This window comes from Mauremys mutica, unplaced genomic scaffold (genome assembly GCF_020497125.1).
Source record: "Mauremys mutica isolate MM-2020 ecotype Southern unplaced genomic scaffold, ASM2049712v1 Super-Scaffold_100095, whole genome shotgun sequence".
Classification (NCBI taxonomy): Eukaryota; Metazoa; Chordata; order Testudines; family Geoemydidae; genus Mauremys; species Mauremys mutica.
Window position 1 is genome coordinate 1,873,991 of NW_025423264.1, and position 17,132 is coordinate 1,891,122.

A 17,132-nucleotide genomic window follows, 5' to 3' on the forward strand; every position below is an offset into this window, starting at 1 on the left:
TTTCCATAGGCAACGTAACACAAGTATACTTAGCAATACACCAGCCGCTGTAACAATCCACAGCAACACCGAGAGACCTGAGCACTGCCGCATGGTCCAACATCCCGGCCACCACCAAAACACCTTCTCTCCTCCTTCGACGGGGTCAAGCTCTTAACATGCCCAGTTGCTGGCAGCTGCAATACGCTGCCGCTGCAGGTTTTCGTGCTTTTGTTCATATCATAAGTCCATTGAATGTCCACAGAGAAATGGGTTATTGTCCAAACCAACTTAACCACGTGGTGTGGAATCAGGCCATATGCCCTGGTTCGATTATTCACAGCAGTAAGATTCACAGGTCTATCTGTGCACCAAAGCCCAGAGAGCAGTGTGTAGTGTGGAATTTGGTTAGGGGCTGGTGTAATTGTGCCCCCAGTAATATGTACATTTCCAGCAAAACACCTCATACACAGTACACCCAATTGTCCACCCCTTGCCATGGGCCATTGGGTGTGTTCCTCCATGGCCATCAGGAAGGGGCACATTCAAACATCTTCTCTGGATTTACACCATTTTACACACCCCTCCATTGATTCCCAGCAAGCAAATCCCCTTCTCATTATTCCCATACGGCTTGTGGGGCCCACCTTAGCTGCTGATTCACTTCCAGATACCACGGTAGCTATTACACAGGTGCTGGCCTCCTTGTCGAGCATTTTGAATTTCCATACATATCTTCCCCCAGGTCAACCTTTTGAAGCCATCCCCACTCATGTCATGAGTTTTTTCTGTTCATTGAAACACAACAATGCTAACAACAAGACAAACAACACAAAACATAGATTCATGGTATTATGGGTTATTCTTTTGCTGGTGCCAGCTTGCTTGTAGAGTGTCTGAAAAACAAAATAAACAATTTCCACCCCTACCCCCCGTTGGTGGGGACAGATTAGTGCTTAATAATAATACCACTTCCTTTTACAAATGTCCTTGCTAATTGCAGAAAAAACAGAATAATTACCTCCAGGCTGTCCTTACTGTGGTCTATCATCAGATAGTGAATTACCCCACTCGCTGGTCATTTATGAAATTCATGAGGTGGTGTGCCTCAGTGTCCCCTCTTGTACAACAGACCAGGTTTGCAAAAGTTTCTCTGCTGTACTAAGCTTTAAGTTTATTCTCAGGTGGTGAGAGACACCTTTAGATTTAGCTTTAGCACTGTACACACACACACACACACCCCTTAGGGTTAACCTGTCCCCCTTATTTTCAGGCTTGACTTGTTTTTTCACCTCCCTTTCCTGGAGGGCCACAATCTGAATCTTCCAGTAGCTTGTTTGCTGACCAGATGTATTCATTATTTGCAGCTCCTTTATGCTGCTACTTATGGGCAGATCTCTCCTTCCACCATCAGCTAGGTAATTTGCATTCATACAGGCTTTCGGGCTTGCTTTTGGATCCAAAGCTATCAGCAAGGCCGGCTCTAGGCACCAGCCCTCCAAGCATGTGCTTGGGGCGGCACTTTCTAAGGGGCTACACTCCGCCCCCCCTTTTTTATTTTTATTTTTTATTTTTTTGCTTGGGGCGGCATTGCCCGGAGCCAGCCCTGGAGCAGCCACTCGCCCGAGCCAGGATCCACGCCCCCTGCCCAGCCCAGCAACGCCCTGCCCAGCCCACTCTGGCAGGGAAATGTGGCGCGCCCGGAGTGGCAGCGGCAGCAGGACCTCGCCTTCCTCCCTGCATCATGGGCCCCACTTCCTTCCCTCACACATTCCGGAAGCCCCTCTCGCCACCGCCTCAGCCCAGGCTCGGCTCCCACTCCTTCCCTGGCTCCTCACACACTCCGGGAGCCCCTCTCACCGTCGCCTCAGCCCAGGCTCGGCTCCTCCTCCCTCCCGGGCTCCTCACACGCTCCGGGAGCCCCTCTCACCACCGCCTCAGCCCAGGCTCGGCTCCCACTCCTTCCCTGGCTCCTCACACACTCCGGGAGCCCCTCTCACCGCCGCCTCAGCCCAGGCTCGGCTCCTCCTCCCTCCCGGGCTCCTCACACGCTCCGGGAGCCCCTCTCACCGCCGCCTCAGCCCAGGCTCGGCTCCTCCTCCCTCCCTGTCTCCTCACACGCTCCGGGAGCCCCTCTCACCGCCGCCTCAGCCCAGGCTCGGCTCCTCCTCCCTCCCCATCTCCTCACACGCTCCGGGAGCCCCTCTCACCGCCGCCTCAGCCCAGGCTCGGCTCCCCCTCCTTCCCTGGCTCCTCACACGCTCCGGGAGCCCCTCTCACTGCCGCCTCAGCCCAGGCTCGGCTCCTCCTCCCTCCCCATCTCCTCACACGCTCCGGGAACCCCTCTCACTGCTGCCTCAGCCCAGGCTTGGCTCCTCCTCCCTCCCTGTCTCCTCACATGCTCCGGGAGCCCCTCTTACCGCCGCCTCAGCCCGGGCTCAGCTCCAGGGACCCCGCCTCCCTCCCTCCCGGGCTCCTCACATGCTCCGGGAGCCCCTCTCACCGCCACCACAGCCGGGGCTGGGGAGGGAGGGAAGCGGGGTCCCCTGGAGCCAACCCCGGGCTGCGGCAGCAGCGAAAGGGGCTCCTGGAGTGTGTGAGGAGATGGGGAGGGAGGGAGGGAGCCAGGGTCCACTGGAGCCGAGCCCAGGCTGCGGCGGCGAGAAGGGCTCCCAGGGTCGGGGCCACCCAGAGGGGGCAAGTGGGTAAATTTTCCCCGGGCCCCGCAGGGGCCCTCATGAGTATGTCGGAGGCTCCCCCCGCCTCCGTCTTCGCCCATCCCCCGGTGTCTCAGCTGGTGGGGGCGGGGCTGCGAGCTGCAGCTGAGCGGCGGGAGGTCAGGCCCCGCTGGAGACACCAGGCTGCTGCAGTGCTGTCGGGGAAAGAGGGTAAGCGGCGTGGTAAGGGGCTGGGGCCGGGCACCCCCTGACCCCATCCCCCTCAGCCCCGACCCCCAGCTCCAAGCCCAGCCCCTCTGAGCCGGGCACCCACCGACCCCATCCCCCCCAGCCCTGACCCCCAGCTCCAAGCCCAGCCCCTCTGAGCCAGGCACCCCCCAACCCCATCCCCATCCTCCCCACAGCCCTGACCCCCAGCTCCGAGCCCAGCCCCTCTGAGCCAGGCACCCCCCCAACCCCATCCCCATCCTCCCCACAGCCCTGACCCCCAGCTCCGAGCCCAACCCCTCTGAGCCGGGCACCCACCGACCCCATCCCCCCCAGCCCTGACCCCCAGCTCCGAGCCCAGCCCCTCTGAGCCGGGCACCCAGCCAACCCCAGCCCCATCCTCCCCACAGCCCTGACCCCCAGCTCTGAGCCCAGCCCCTCTGAGCCAGGCACCCCCCGACCCCATCCCCCGGAGCCCTGACCCCCAGCTCCGAGCCCAGCCCCTGTGAGCTGGACATCCCCTGATTCCAGCTCCCCACAGTCCTGAGCCCAGCCCCTGTGAGCTGTGCACCCCCCAACCCAGAGCCCAGCTCCCCACCCAGCCCTGGACAAGAGCAGCACCACTCCCAGGCAGCAACAGCCCATTGGCACCAACCATCACCATCACCCAGCAACAGCCTATTATGTAATTTCAAATGTAGACATACCAGTAAAGCATTTAATGTTTTTAAATCATGTATTTAGTGTATTTTCAAATTATTACAAATTAATTTTTGAATGTATTTCACTAGTTATTTTTTACATTTCCAAATACATGTTACTATAGTATTGCAACTTTTTTTTATGGAAGGGGCCCCCAAAATTGCTTTGCCCCAGGCCCCCTGAATCCTCTGGGTGGCCCTGCCCAGAGTGTGTGAGGAGCTGGGGAGAGAGGGAAGCGGGCTCCCCTGGAGCCGAGCCCGGGCTGCGGTGAGAGGGGCTCCCAGAGTGTGTGAGGAGCTGGGGAGGGAGGGAAGCGGGGTCCCCTGGAGCTGAGCCCGGGCTGCAGCAGCGGCGAGAGGGGCTCCCAGAGTGTGTGAGGAGGTAAGCGGCCGCCTGGGCTCGTCAGTGCTGAGCAGGTAGCCCTGCAGCCGGAGATCCTCGCCTTCCTGCCCGCCGGGGCTGGGCCAGGGCACCGTGAGGCTGAAGAGCAGCAGGTCCGGGGGGCTCTCCAGGTCCTCGGCCACCAGCATGTCGGGGGTGAGGGCAGTGAGAACGAGCTGATCCACCTCGGCCACCAGCAGTGCCGCGAAGCCCAGGGAGGGGGCTGTGTTCTCCGCACCGCCCCGCAGCCGCACTGCCACCTGGAAGTACTCCCGCTCCACGCCGCCCCGCAGCCGCACTGCCACCTGGAAATACTCCGCTCCACACCACCCCACAGCCGCACTGCCACCTGGAAGTATTCCCGCTCCGCGCCACCCAGCAGCTCCACCCGCACGGGGACAGAGTCGCAGCTGGGCCAGGGTTTGGCTGCCGTGTGCTGGTAGCAGATCCCACGTTTCGGGGGGAGCCCAGTGCTGGAGCGGCAGCAGGTGTGGGGGAAGAGAGAGACCAGTGCTGGGGTGGCAGGGAGGCACTGGTAGGCCGGGGGGGGGGGAGCTCAGGGCTGGGGAAACAAGGGGGCCAGCCAAATTTTTTTTGCTTGGGGCGGCAAAAAACCTAGAGCCAGCCCTGGGAACAGGTGAAAGGACAAAAGAAGCAAGAGATGAAGAGGAAGGAGGAAGGGATGGATGGAGGAAAAGGTGAAACACAAAGGACAAACCGTAATGTTCCCAGGGATTATAAGGGACAAAATCCCAGGTGCAGAATAAAATTCTGCCTCCTTAAACTCGTGTTTTCCATGCCTAGATTTCAACTGTCACCAGATGGATCAGACTGAACAGGTTTCAAACCTAGAGGAGGCTCTTACCTTCTAAACAGGGATGGCTGTTTTCTAGTAAAATCAGGAAAAGGGAAGGAGAAAACTTGAAAGAGGTTCCTCCTGGCACTCACATCCATGAACCCGAATATTCTCTCAGTCGTCAAAGAGAGACCTGGAGAAGGAGACTTGCTGAAGCAAAGCCACAGGGGTCTCTGAGGTTTCCCTGGCCCCTCGCCCCTCTCCTGCCTGGCTGATGTCAGCATCTCTCTGTGAGGTCACCACCTCCCCACCACCTTTGACCAATAGTCTGAGGTCCTGCAAAAGGCCTTTGTGATGTCACTGCCACACCCCTCCCTTGCTGTGCTAATGTCCTGCCCCTGGCCAGGCACTTTGGAGGTTTGAGCTACTCCCTGTGGATCACCCCACTCAAGGAGCATTCGTTCTAGGCAGCAAGCCGGATAGACAGGAAAACATCAGATGCTGCTCCCATTGCTACACTCACTTTTTCAGAAATTAGTTGACTTTATGTCCAGAAGAGACCATTAGAGCATCTAATCTGACCCACTGCATATCACAGGCCTCCTGTATGACATAATAGCTACTTTTGTGGCAAACACATTCTAGAAAGGCATCTAGTCTTCATTAAATGACATCAGGAAATGGTGAATCCAGCACTTTCCTTGGTAGCTTGTTTCTGTGGTGAAACATCCTTGCTGTTGAATTTTTGTGCCTTATTTATAATATGAATTTGTCTCTTTTCACCTTGCAGTCCCTGGGTCCTGTTATGCCTTTCTCTGCTCAATTAAAGAGCCCTTTAATACCCAATATTTTATCTTCATTAAGGCCCTTCAACACTTCAATGAAGTCACCTTTCAATCTTCTTTTGATAAACTAAACAGATTGAGCTCGTTCAATAGCTCACTAGAAGGCATTTTTCTCCAGCCTTCAGAACATTTGGTGGCTCTTTGCTGACAATTTCACAACATCTTTTTCAAATGAGGACACCAAAACTGGAGGCAGTATTCCAGTATCAGTCTCACTGATGCCGTGTCACCTCCTGTGACGTTATTGACATAATCTATAACTGTATAGATCACCGTTGCGACCACTGTTCTATATTTGCAGCCAATATGGTAGAAAGGTTGTCATGTAAGGGGTCTATGGAGAGGTTGTGATTGGCTGAATATAATGATGCTATCTCTAGATATGTATCATTTTTGTAGTTGACATTATGAATATTGGCTCTATGCTGTCCGTATTTCAAACTTGTGTTATGCTTCCGGGAATCATCCCAGACCAGTTGGTGTCAGTTCTGCCTAGCCTGCTTGATGGCCCATTAAGGACCATCAGCTATACAGTCGACCCATTGAGAGAAGGCAGATACACCTTGTGCCTCAGCAAAGTATGCAGGGACCTGCCTATACACAGAACTCTAAGGTTTTTCTATGCCACATGCTGGATAGACTGTCCTTGGGACAAAGAAAGCAAAGACCACATGGCAAGAGACTATAAAAGGCTGATGCCTCATCTCCATCTTGTCTTCAATCCTGCTTCATACCTCTGGAGGGACTTTGCTACAAACTGAAGCTCTGTACAAAGGACTGAATGACCCATCCCAGCTGTGGATGGACTCCAGAGACTTGATTTGAACCTGCAGTTTATTCCATCACTGCTACAAACCTGAATCAAGAATTTTGGCATTACTGTAAGAGAAAGCCTTGCTTGTTAAGATAGGCCTGGTCAGCAAATTGCCAGGTGTTGGAGCTAAGAACTAAATAATTGTGTCTTATTCAGAGTTGCAGATTGAACAAAGAATCCCTGTTCCTATTGTGTTAGTCTCTTCTGTAGGGAGACGTTCTTCCCACAGAGCCAACCTTGAGTTTATGAGAAGTTGGCACATCTCAGTATAAGATATTGCATCCTTCCACCTCCCTTCCCAGGGACCAATGCCTTGCCTTTAGACACACAGAAAACAATCTTTATTGCCATATACTTTCACTGTTTCTTTGCTTTAACCCCTAGGAATGTACCTGTTGGACAATGAAAGGAGTTGCTCCATTCCTATGGACCCCAAATCAGATATTTTATACTAATAGCTTTCTCCACTGATGTCAGCACCCTCTGTCATGCAGGGGTTGGAGTTATCCCAGGGACAGGCCAATAGGAGAAGAAGTGCCTTCCTGAACAGCAAGAGGACCTGAGAAAGGGAAGCCAGTATGTTTCTGCCTGGTTTTGATCCAGGGACCTTTTGTGTATTAGGCAAATGTGATAACCACGACACTACAGAAACTCTATCAACTTGGCTGGTGCTTGCCCTAGCACACACCGATGGGGAAACAGAGCGAGTGATGGCAGCCCTTTGATAGGTCAGCTGGTAGAGCAGAGGACTGGAGCCGGTGCTCAGGAAGTCATCCTTACGTCCCCCTTCTGAACCTTGCTTGAAGGGGAGCTTCTTTTTCTTCCCCTTGCTGACAAAGCGCAAGAGAAGAATGAAAGGTCAGGTGGGCCAACTCGGTGAAGAAGCCCATGCTGCCTTTTCCTGCTGCATACCCTGAAATGAGGGATTTGTGGCAGTCAAAGGAACTGCTGCACTTTCAAAAAACAGCCCACCCTTGCACAAAGGGGGAAAGAAGAGCCCCCCCCGCCCAAAGCTTGGGATTGAACCACAGACCTTTAGTCTCGCCCAGCTCAGCTACTTCAACAGCTGCTAGGTTTCTTCTTAGCCTATTGCTTTTCTGTCTGGGATGCTTTTGTCAGTGGCCCATTAAGGCAAGATTCACTTTTGCTTTTCTTAGCTGGCTAAAGCCCTTGTTTAATAAACCAGGAGATCCTGGGTTCAACTCCCAGTGGTGCCTTGTTGAGATGCTTTTGGGGCACCTGGCATTGGCTACTGTCAGAAAACAAGATTCAGAGTGAGATGGACCTTTGGTCTAGCCCAGTGTGGTTTTTCTTATGGTTTAAATTACACTCACAGGCACTGATAATAGAATTATGAATGTTTGGGAGTTAGGGGCTGATAGGTCAGTGGTCCAGTCCCTCACAGATGACCCCCTCTCTCTGGGACAGGGGCTCTCTGAGCTCTCCCACCAAATGGCTCTTTGCAGCTGCCAGAATCTGTGGGCAGCTCATTTAGTTTATGCCGAGGGTTGAGTCCTGCTTTGTGCCCAGTGTCTGAGAATGAAAATCCTAAACCACCCTATGAAATAACGAATGCAGCAGGATGTGTTTTTGTCCCTGCCTCAGAGCAGACAGAACAAAGGAGAAATGCCGTCAAGTCCATGGTAATACTTCCCTGCGGTTTTACCATTTCCACTCACTAAACTCCCTCCAAACCTTCTGGGCTCCTAGAGCAGGGGACTGAGCCTGAGCCCAGACACGGGCACTGCAACTTTACTCCAGACCAAGCTGCATGGCCCTGATTAATCCGACACGGGCCAGCCGAGGGTGTTTCATTGCACTGGAGACGTAGCCTAATGTTGTCTACACTGTGATTAACACACCCAGGGCACCTGTCGCAAAGCCCGGGTCAGCTGACTCAGGGTAACGGGGCTTGGGCTGCAAGACTATAAAATTACAGTGCAGACAAATGGGCTTGAGCCCAACCTCTGAGGCCCCATGAGGAGTGAGGGTTTCTGAACCCAGGCTTCAGCGTGAACACAAATATCTGCACCACAGATTTTAGACCCTCAGCTTTAGCTCCATGAGCCCAAGTCAGATGACCCAGGCCAGCCCTGCTGCCATCTTTTTCCCAGGAGAGATGGACTCTAAGGTACGTCTCCATTGCAGTGTAAACCCAGGTGTGGCACACTGTGCTCAAAGCAGCACCTGGAAGCCCCATATTCACCACTCTCATATAATGATGACATGGTTTGTACAAAGTCTGCCTGGTGAGGTATCATTTCAAAAGTCTTGATCTGTTGAACATTAATATCTTGTTGGATTGTGTGTGCTCGCATTGGTTGGGAAGTTATGAAGTTTTGCTCTGTGTGCGTTACTGAGATATGAGGTTTCAAAATGCCCTCCACCAGCCTTTCAGGTGTGACAAGGGAGGAGCCAGACTCGCTGCTGGCCCATTGAAGGTATCCACACTCCCAAGGACTATCCCAGGAACTGTGTACAATGCAGACTTCTCCGAGATAGCACAGCGAAAATGGACATTGCTTGACTCATATCGTAGCAAAGGAGCTTCCTAGCAAGTTGGAAGAAACTATGAAAGAAGGGTAGAGACATCATGACTTGGCCTCTCTCCCCCACAACTCAACATCTGGAAACATATCGGGAGGACAAAGACTGGACTGAACTGATTCAGAAATCAGAAGCGAATAATAACAATAATACTTTCAAACCAGTCTCCAAACAGACTAGTATTGGGTTCTCAGCAGAAAATTTTCAGTTTGGGGAATTTTGTTTTCTCAGTCAGACTTTGCCAAGGGAAACAGGGAGAAAATGTTTGAGTTGCCTCCTTCAGAACAGCTTGGCCTAGACACTAGCTCTGGTTCACGGTTGTAGCCTTGCTCGGGTTGAGGGTATTTTAATAATTTGGGGAGGTCCTGGGGTGTTTGGGGGAGATGATGAGGATGTTACCTTTTGAGATAAAAACTAAGAAATATGGGACTAGAGAATTTCTTTAAAAATCTGGGATTTAGACATTTTATTTAAAGCAAGGAGGGTCTGAGTTTCTGAGAAGGTTTTAGTTTGATCTGTCATTGTACCAAAGGGGTAGATGGTTGTCTATAAATAAAGAAGGTCTGAAGACTAAACACATCCTATGAGAAAGGGATTTGAACCCATGCATGCAGAGCACAATAGATTAGCAGTCCTTCACCTTAACCACTCAGCCACCTCACCTGAACTAGCAAAAACAGGGACAGGAGGAGAAATCTAAGGTCGGCAGTGATAGGGCCAATATGGAGTTTTTAAATACTAAGCATAAGCAGGGGCTGAATGAACTGGGGGAAAGACTTTAGGAACAAACTGTGTTTGCACAGACACACCTACTCTGCCTAGCTATGCAGCATGATGGGGCTGCTTCCACAAAATGAGCAGTTTTGGCCGGTGGTGGGTTACAAATCACTTTAGGATTGAGTGGAATGAAATGTTATTATCCTTCCTGCATGAGTGAAGGGCAGCAGAACATACCTAGTCCGTCCTGATGGAGGGATGGGTGGGTGAGGAATAGCTTTTATTGGACTGCATAGATGTGATTGAGGACATCCATGGTTGTGGCCCCTCGGAAGCCATTGTCAAAAACAGGGGCTGGGAGTGGGGCTGTTGCTTGCTGGGGAGGGGGGTGCAAACAGGGGTAAGGGGGTCAAGGCCAGGATGGGAGTCAGGGGCCCAGGCTGAGGGTGGGGTTGGGGAAGAGCTGGGGAAGAGGTGGGGCTGAGTGGTGTTATCTCCCTGCCCTCCATGGGGGCTGGCTCGGGCCCTGAGGTGCCCCCATGAAACTTCATCTGTGTCCCCCTAGGAGTCATGCCCCACATTTTGGGGACCACTGAACCCTACTGGCTAAGCAGGGGCTAGTGATGCCAAAGCCCGGAGAAAGGGAGAACAAGAGCAGGGGCCCCAGAACTGGAACCATGACCCCCCATTACTGTCTGTGGCTCTGCCCCCTTCCACACACAGCCCCATCCACTGTCACCTCTGTTCCACCCCTTCCCCCATTGGCCCCGCCCTATCACTCCTTTGCCCCTGCCCTGCTGCGGCCCCGAGACCAGAGAAGCTCTGTGCCCCTGCTGCAGCCCCCGGGCCGTAGCAGGGAGTGGGAGCTCCTCCAGCCCTGGGGCCAACATGGGGGAGACTTTTCCAGGGGGGCCCAATTTGGCCAGGGCCCCTAGTCATGGGCCCCACTGCCCCCTTGGCGACGCAAGGTTTGGGGAGGCTGAGCCCCCTGAGATTCCATTACGAGCCGCCCAGGCTACCACTGCTCAGTGGGTGGCCAGTCTCCCTGTGTCTCTGCTGTTCATGCTGGGGAGCCAGGCCGGCCTTAGGGGTGGGCCCCCCCGGCAGCCGCCCAGGGCTCCAGAGGTCAAAGGGCACCATGTGCCAGTGCAAAGGTGCTCACTGCTCTCCTGCCCCCAATGCTCGTCCATGGCCCCATAGAGGGTTGTGGGGAGCGAGGAGCAACACTATGTGCTCAATGCGTCCTGGTCACTTTCCCCACCTGGGCTGTGCTGTGACGGGAGCATCAGAAGCTGCTGCTCTCTGCCCTCCCCTGACGCAGCCCGGCTGCGGAAAGTGACCTGGATGCAGGGAGCTCGGATGATGTCGCTTATCACCCTGCCCCCACAGCCCCTCGGGGTGCCCGGAGGAGCAGCATCCCAGGGAGGAGCGGGCAGCAATGCCAGCTGCTCCATGCACACAGGTCAGTGTCCCCACGTGGGTGCAGGACGCGGCACAGTGGTTAGGGGTGAAGGGAGTGCAGGAGCGGGGCAGTGGGTTGTAATTGCTCAGCATCTTCCTGCTGGGGATTCTCCTTTCGTTCTCACTCACCATCCCAACACCTGATGGGAGACAGGGAGAATCCAGACATAGGTCACTCCCTGTGCCAGAGAAAAAGGAAATGTCAAAAAGGGAGTCGGCCCTGGGAAGACGCAGGCACGGCACTCTGACTGGCGGAAGCCAAACGCCCACACCGAGAGTTTAGCATGGACAGCTTGGAAACAGCCAAAGCGGGGAAGGGCTGCGTTGGTCTGGAAGAGGGAATCGGTGGCTGTCTATCCTGGCGGAGGCAGGGTCGTTTTGCTGTATGCTGGGCCAGGGGCCAGGGACCCTGCTAGAGTTGCTGAGCTGGGCCTGCTCCTGACTTTGCTTGGGTTAGAGGAAAGTGGTGAAGATAAGAACGGCCCTCCTGGGTGAGACCGATGGTCCATCTAGGCCACTATCCCGTGTTCTGACAGTAACCGATGCCAGGCACTTCAGAGGCAATGGCCAGAGCAGGCAATCGTCAAGTGATCTATCCCTGCGCTGTCTTCTGAAGTTTGGTGCTTGTTTCAGGGGCTAACTCTCAGCCCAGACACACTCCAGGGAGGGAGCGTTGGTGTTTGTTCCGAGGAGCGTGGCTGGGACTCGGACCCCCTTCCCCAGCTCTGGGTAGCACGCCCCCCTCCCCCCCATTTAGGCTGTGTTCTGCTTAAGGCCACAGAGCCCTTGCCTTTTTTTGCCCGGTGCCTGAGAGTCAGGCCAGCTGCGGGGAATTAGCTCAAGCGGCAGAGCTCTCACCTTGCATGCGAGAGGTAGTGGGGGATGCTGCCGGCATTCTCCGAGCCTGTCGACTAAGGGCTCCTGATGAGCGTGGTGGACGGGAGAGCCGGCCATCTGACTTTTGGCCTTGCTGCCCGTAGCGGTCAGGCCGAAAAATCAAAAGCCATCCTCCCCAGGCCCACAGCCACCCAGGGGCTCCTCTGCACCATCTTGCCTCCATGAGTGCCGCACGCTGACCAGCTGAACCAGGCAAACCACGGGAAGCTTCTCAAGGTCTTTCCCTGGTGTGGGCTTGGATGCGAAAAGCACCTGGCCGTTCATCAGCTGTTGCAAGAAGTGTGCAGAGTAGGAGTAGCGATGGGGCTGTAGCTTTCCACAGCATCTCAATTTGGGCAGCTTTCCATTCCCCTTTTCTGTGTAATGTCCCTCCCACGGGTTTCACGTGCGGAGCTGTACGACTCTGGCAGGGTGGCCATTTAGAAATCTTTTCCTTGCTTTTCTTTTTCGCCTGGCCCCAGCGTTAGGACCATTTGGGTGTTTCAGTGGGTGTGTTTTCCCATTTGGAGGCATTTGGAAGTTTGGAAGGGGAGCCGGAAGAGGCGTCTTTTTCACAAGCAAGTTGGCTTTCTGCACAGGTAGGGCCCTTGGCCGTAAAGCTTAGCTCCATCAGTGCGTCTGCATGGGGTTCCTCCAGTGCCTCAAGAGCCCGTGCTAAACTCTCGGTGTGGGCGTTTGGCTTGCGCCAGTCAGAGTGCGGTGCCTGCGTCTTCCCAGGGCCGGCTCCCGTGAGGCGCGCATAACTTGGGAGGAAAGGGGTAGAAGAGAAAGCAAGTGAAGCTGACTTCGAGTGGTGGTGCCCCTGGGCGGAGTGGTCCTCCTGCTCCTTCCTGTCGGAGGGGTGGGCTTGGGGGGTCTGGCTGTGGGCGGTGGGAGGATGGTGTCCAGGAAAGTCCCAAAGGTCACCCTGCGCCGGCGGAGTGTGAAGCCTCTCCCTTAGGTTGGGGTGCCGAGGATTAAGCCTTCCTCTGTGGCTTGGGCTGGGGAGCGAGATCCGGCGTCGGGTACATTTGGGTGGAGCTGGCGGCCGGCAAGAATTCGGGCCATCAGGTCAACCCTCTGTGGACAATGGGGGCGAGCCGGCAGGCCTGCGATTTTGGCTTTGCGGGCGGGCAGCTCAGGCCTGGCATCCTATGAGCCTGGAAGGCAGCTGGCCGGGCTCACCCGTCTCCTCCCCGGGCCCAAGTTCCTTTCAGGCAGCAGGTGGAGCAAGGAGCCCAGGGAGGGGAGACCAAGGAGGTGTCCGGAGCCTCGTCCTGCCCGGCGCCCAGCAGGGCTCTTGCCTGCTCCCGGCCCACCTGGTTTTGGCCTCTGCCACCCCTAGCAGTCAGCCAAAAGAGCAGAAGTGACCCTCTCCCTCCCGCAGTGGCCAGCATGGGGCTTGAACCCATGACCTTGGCGTTATTAGCACCACACTCTAACCAGCTGAGCTAGCCGGCCTATGGGAAGCTTTCCCTTGCCTGACCCTTTTGGAAGGAGTCACCGGCTGGCGCGGGGAACGATGTGGCCTCCGTTATCGAATGGATGGATCAAGACGCCATTTGCCAAGGTAGGGGAATTAGCTCAAGTGGTAGAGCGCTCGCTTCGCATGCAAGAGGCAGCGGGATCAATGCCTGCATTCTCCAGCGGCAAGGCAGCCGCAGGACCTTCTCTTGCCCTTCTTTTAGAAGCCATGGACAGTCAGCCGGCTCAGCTCCTCCCGTGGCCTCCATCCCTCTCCCCGCTTGGCCTCCCAAAAAGCCAGCCCTTGCGGAGCACAAAGCTCTTCCTCCCCGGCCCTTCTCCCCCTTGCGCTGACTGGGCGGCTGGAGACAGCTGGGGGAAGTTAGCTCAAATGGAAGAGCATGGGAGAAGTAGTCAGACCCATACACACATTCTCCAGCCTGCTCTGCTCTGCTGTGCTCTGCTGGGCTGGGCTCTAGTGGGGGACCTGCACCTTTCTTTCTGAGCTCTCACTGGAGCACAATCCCTTTCCTCCTCCCTCCCTGCTATTCTACGCCAAGCTCATTGGCCGGGAGGGAGAGCGACTCAAATACAGAATTACTCACATCCCAGGGGTCCATGAAGGGAATGAGGAGATGGGCGGGGTGGCACGCGATACCAGCTCAGCTGAGACCGTGAGACCTCGCAGCCTCCTGATCTCAGGCAGCATGGCAGCCGTGGAGCAGAGCACGCAGACAGCTTGGAGACAGCCAAAGCAGGGAAGGGCTGCATTGGTCTGGAAGAGGGAGTCAGTGGCTGTCTATCCTGGCGGAGGCAGGGTCGTTTTGCTGTATGCTGGGCCAGGGGCCAGGGAGCCTGCTAGAGTTGCTGAGCTGGGCCTGCTCCTGGCTTTGCTTGGGTTAGAGGAAAGTGGTGAAGATAGGAACGGCCCTCCTGGGTGAGACCGATGGTCCATCTAGGCCACTATCCCGTCTTCTGACAGTAACCGATGCCAGGCGCTTCAGAGGCAATGGCCAGAGCAGGCAATCGTCAAGTGATCTATCCCTGTGTTGTCTTCTGAAGTTTGGTGCTTGTTTCAGGGGCTAACTCTCAGCCCAGACACACTCCAGGGAGGGAGCGTTGGTGTTTGTGCCGAGGAGCGTGGCTGGGACTCGGACCCCCTTCCCCAGCTCTGGGTAGCGCCCCCACCCCCTACCCCCATTTCAGGCTGTGTTCTGCTTAAGGCCACAGAGCCCTTGCCTTTTTTTGCCCGGTGCCTGAGAGTCAGGCCAGCTGCGGGGAATTAGCTCAAGCGGCAGAGCGCTCGCTTTGCATGCGAGAGGTAGTGGGGAACGCTGCCCGCATTCTCCGAGCCTGTCGACTAAGGGCTCCTGATGAGCGTGGTGGACGGGAGAGCCGGCCATCTGACTTTTGGCCTTGCTGCCCGTAGCGGTCAGGCTGAAAAATCAAAAGCCATCCTCCCCAGGCCCACAGCCACCCAGGGGCTCCTCTGCACCAGGGCCGGCTTTAGGAAGTGCGGGGCTTGTACTCACCGGGTGGTGCTCCGAGTCTTCGGCGGCAGGTCCTTCACTCACTCCAGGTCTTTGGCGGCACTGAAGGACCCGCCGCTGAAGTGCCGCCGAAGACCCAGAGCGCCGCCAGGTGAGTAAAAATTAAAAAGGCGCCTCTAGCCAGGGAAGGGATTCTCACTGGACGTGGGGCCCTCTTAGGCGCGGGGCCCGATTCGGAGGAATTGGTGAAATAGGCCTAAAGCCGGCCCTGCTCTGCACCATCTTGCCTGAGCAGGTGGAAGTGGAGCCTGGAACTGAGCTGAGGCGCTGAGGGTTATGTGCTCTGCGTGCTTCACACGGAGGTAAAAACATGGGGCACAGATCTTTGAGCACAACCCTTGTCCTGAGGAATGGAGGGGGCTGCACAAAGAGAGACCGGCTCTCCCTGGCGGGGCTGCAGCGGCTCTTCACAGGGTCAGTCCCACTGGCAATTTGTACCAGAGTTTTGTAAGTCTCCTTTTCTGGCCTGGTTCCCCTCTCTTTAGGGAGACTGGCAGCCCCAAACTTCGCAGAAACCATCATAGCGAGGCCAACCTGAGCACAGACACCTGCTCAGCACCCCGGGGTGCAGCCCTGGACTCCGGCAATCAGCTACGCTCAGCTGCCCACCCAACAAGCGTTACACGCAGGAGGCTTCGTGCCCCGCGTGTTCAGGTCAATCCCAGCGCCAGCTTTAAACTCCGCTGCTCAGTTCTAAGCGTTGGCCACACGGGGGCAGCCTGGAGCTCAGCCAACGCCTCCCGTTGCTGGTTGCGTTTCCTGCTCCTCGTGGCAGGTTCACACCCCGCAGGCAGATCTCTGAATCGGAGCCAAACCGTTCCCCAAATCCAGTGCTTTAGCAGCAGCTTTGCTAGGAAAGCGCTGACGTCCCCAAGTAAAGTAAGAGCCAGAGCGCGGTGTCCAGGATCTTCTCTTGGGCCCCTCACCGTGGTGTCTGTCAGGCGCAAGGAGAAACCAGGGAAATGTTTTCATGGCGTTTAAGGGCAGAAGGGGTCATTAGCTCAGCTAGTCTGAACCCCGAATAACACAGAATTACACCATGACACGTATTGATCCCACAGACCTTAGACAGATCAAAGCGTTTCTGCCCTCAGGACGGAGGCTAAACTGGGTACCAGAGGCAGCGAACAAGGGGCCCCCAAGGCAATGGCAGGGAGCTGACATGGTGAAATATGCCCAGATGATCCCAGCAGGCGACCCACCCCCATGCTGCAGAGCTGGGAGTCCCTGTTCCTCCTGCCCTTAAGAATCTCTGGTGGTAAGTGGGTCTCCCCAGTTCCCCAGATAAGAATCCTCCATGTGGTTTCCCTGGCTTCACCTCCAGATAAGAACATTGTGTGGAGGGGGTGAGAGGAAGGTTGTCTGGCAGATCTGTAAAGGGGGACTTTGTCTCCCTGTCTGGCCCAGGCTCCTGGGAGGAAGTGATCTCAGTGTGTCTGGCTGTCTCCATTCCTCCCACCCACAAGAATCCCTGGTATGTGGGTGCACCCTAGACCATTAAGGATCTCTGGTGGGTAGGTGTCTCTCTCCCCCTAGTCAGGATCTCTGGGGCGTGCCTTTACAAAAAGAGACTTTGACTCACCCAGGCTGGGCTGCCATCATGGAACAGACCAGGTCCTTCTGTGGAGGGTTTGTGTTCCTCCAAGGACGTGATCTCAGTGTGTGTGGGTGTCCCTGTCCCTTCAACCCGTAACAATCCCTGGTGCGTGGGTGCGCTGGGCCCCATTACAATCCCCTGTCTTACCCATGAGGGATCCGGTGGATGTGGGTGTTCTCCACGCTACTGGGGGTGTCTGGTGCCCCTGTCCCTCCTGGTTAATAGTGGAGTGTGTGGGTGTCCCCCCGACCGTTAAGGATCCGTGTTGTGCGGATGCCCCCGTTCTTCTCATTAAGAATGGTGCAACGGAGCATATGGGTGTGTCCCCCACCCCATGAACTAGCTCCCGTGTGTGGTTCCCCTGCCCCCATCCAGGCTCTGTGGTGTGTGGGTGTCTCTGTTCCTCTTTTCAAGAACTGTGTGGCAGGGGGGCGTCCCTCCCCCCAAGTCAGAATCCCCATCGTGTGGGTGCTCCCATCCAAGCTCCCATCCAAGCTCTATGGGGGGGAGGGGGGGAT

General features: G+C 55.7%; 1 non-coding gene across 1 annotated transcript; it reads right to left on the reverse strand.

The window, feature by feature from the left end:
- Nucleotides 1-13,390: 13,390 nt before the first annotated feature.
- On the reverse strand, nt 13,391-13,464 carry TRNAI-AAU. Its single transcript has one exon. It is a non-coding gene; the product is annotated as a tRNA-Ile (tRNA).
- Between the last annotated feature and the right edge of the window lie 3,668 nt (nt 13,465-17,132).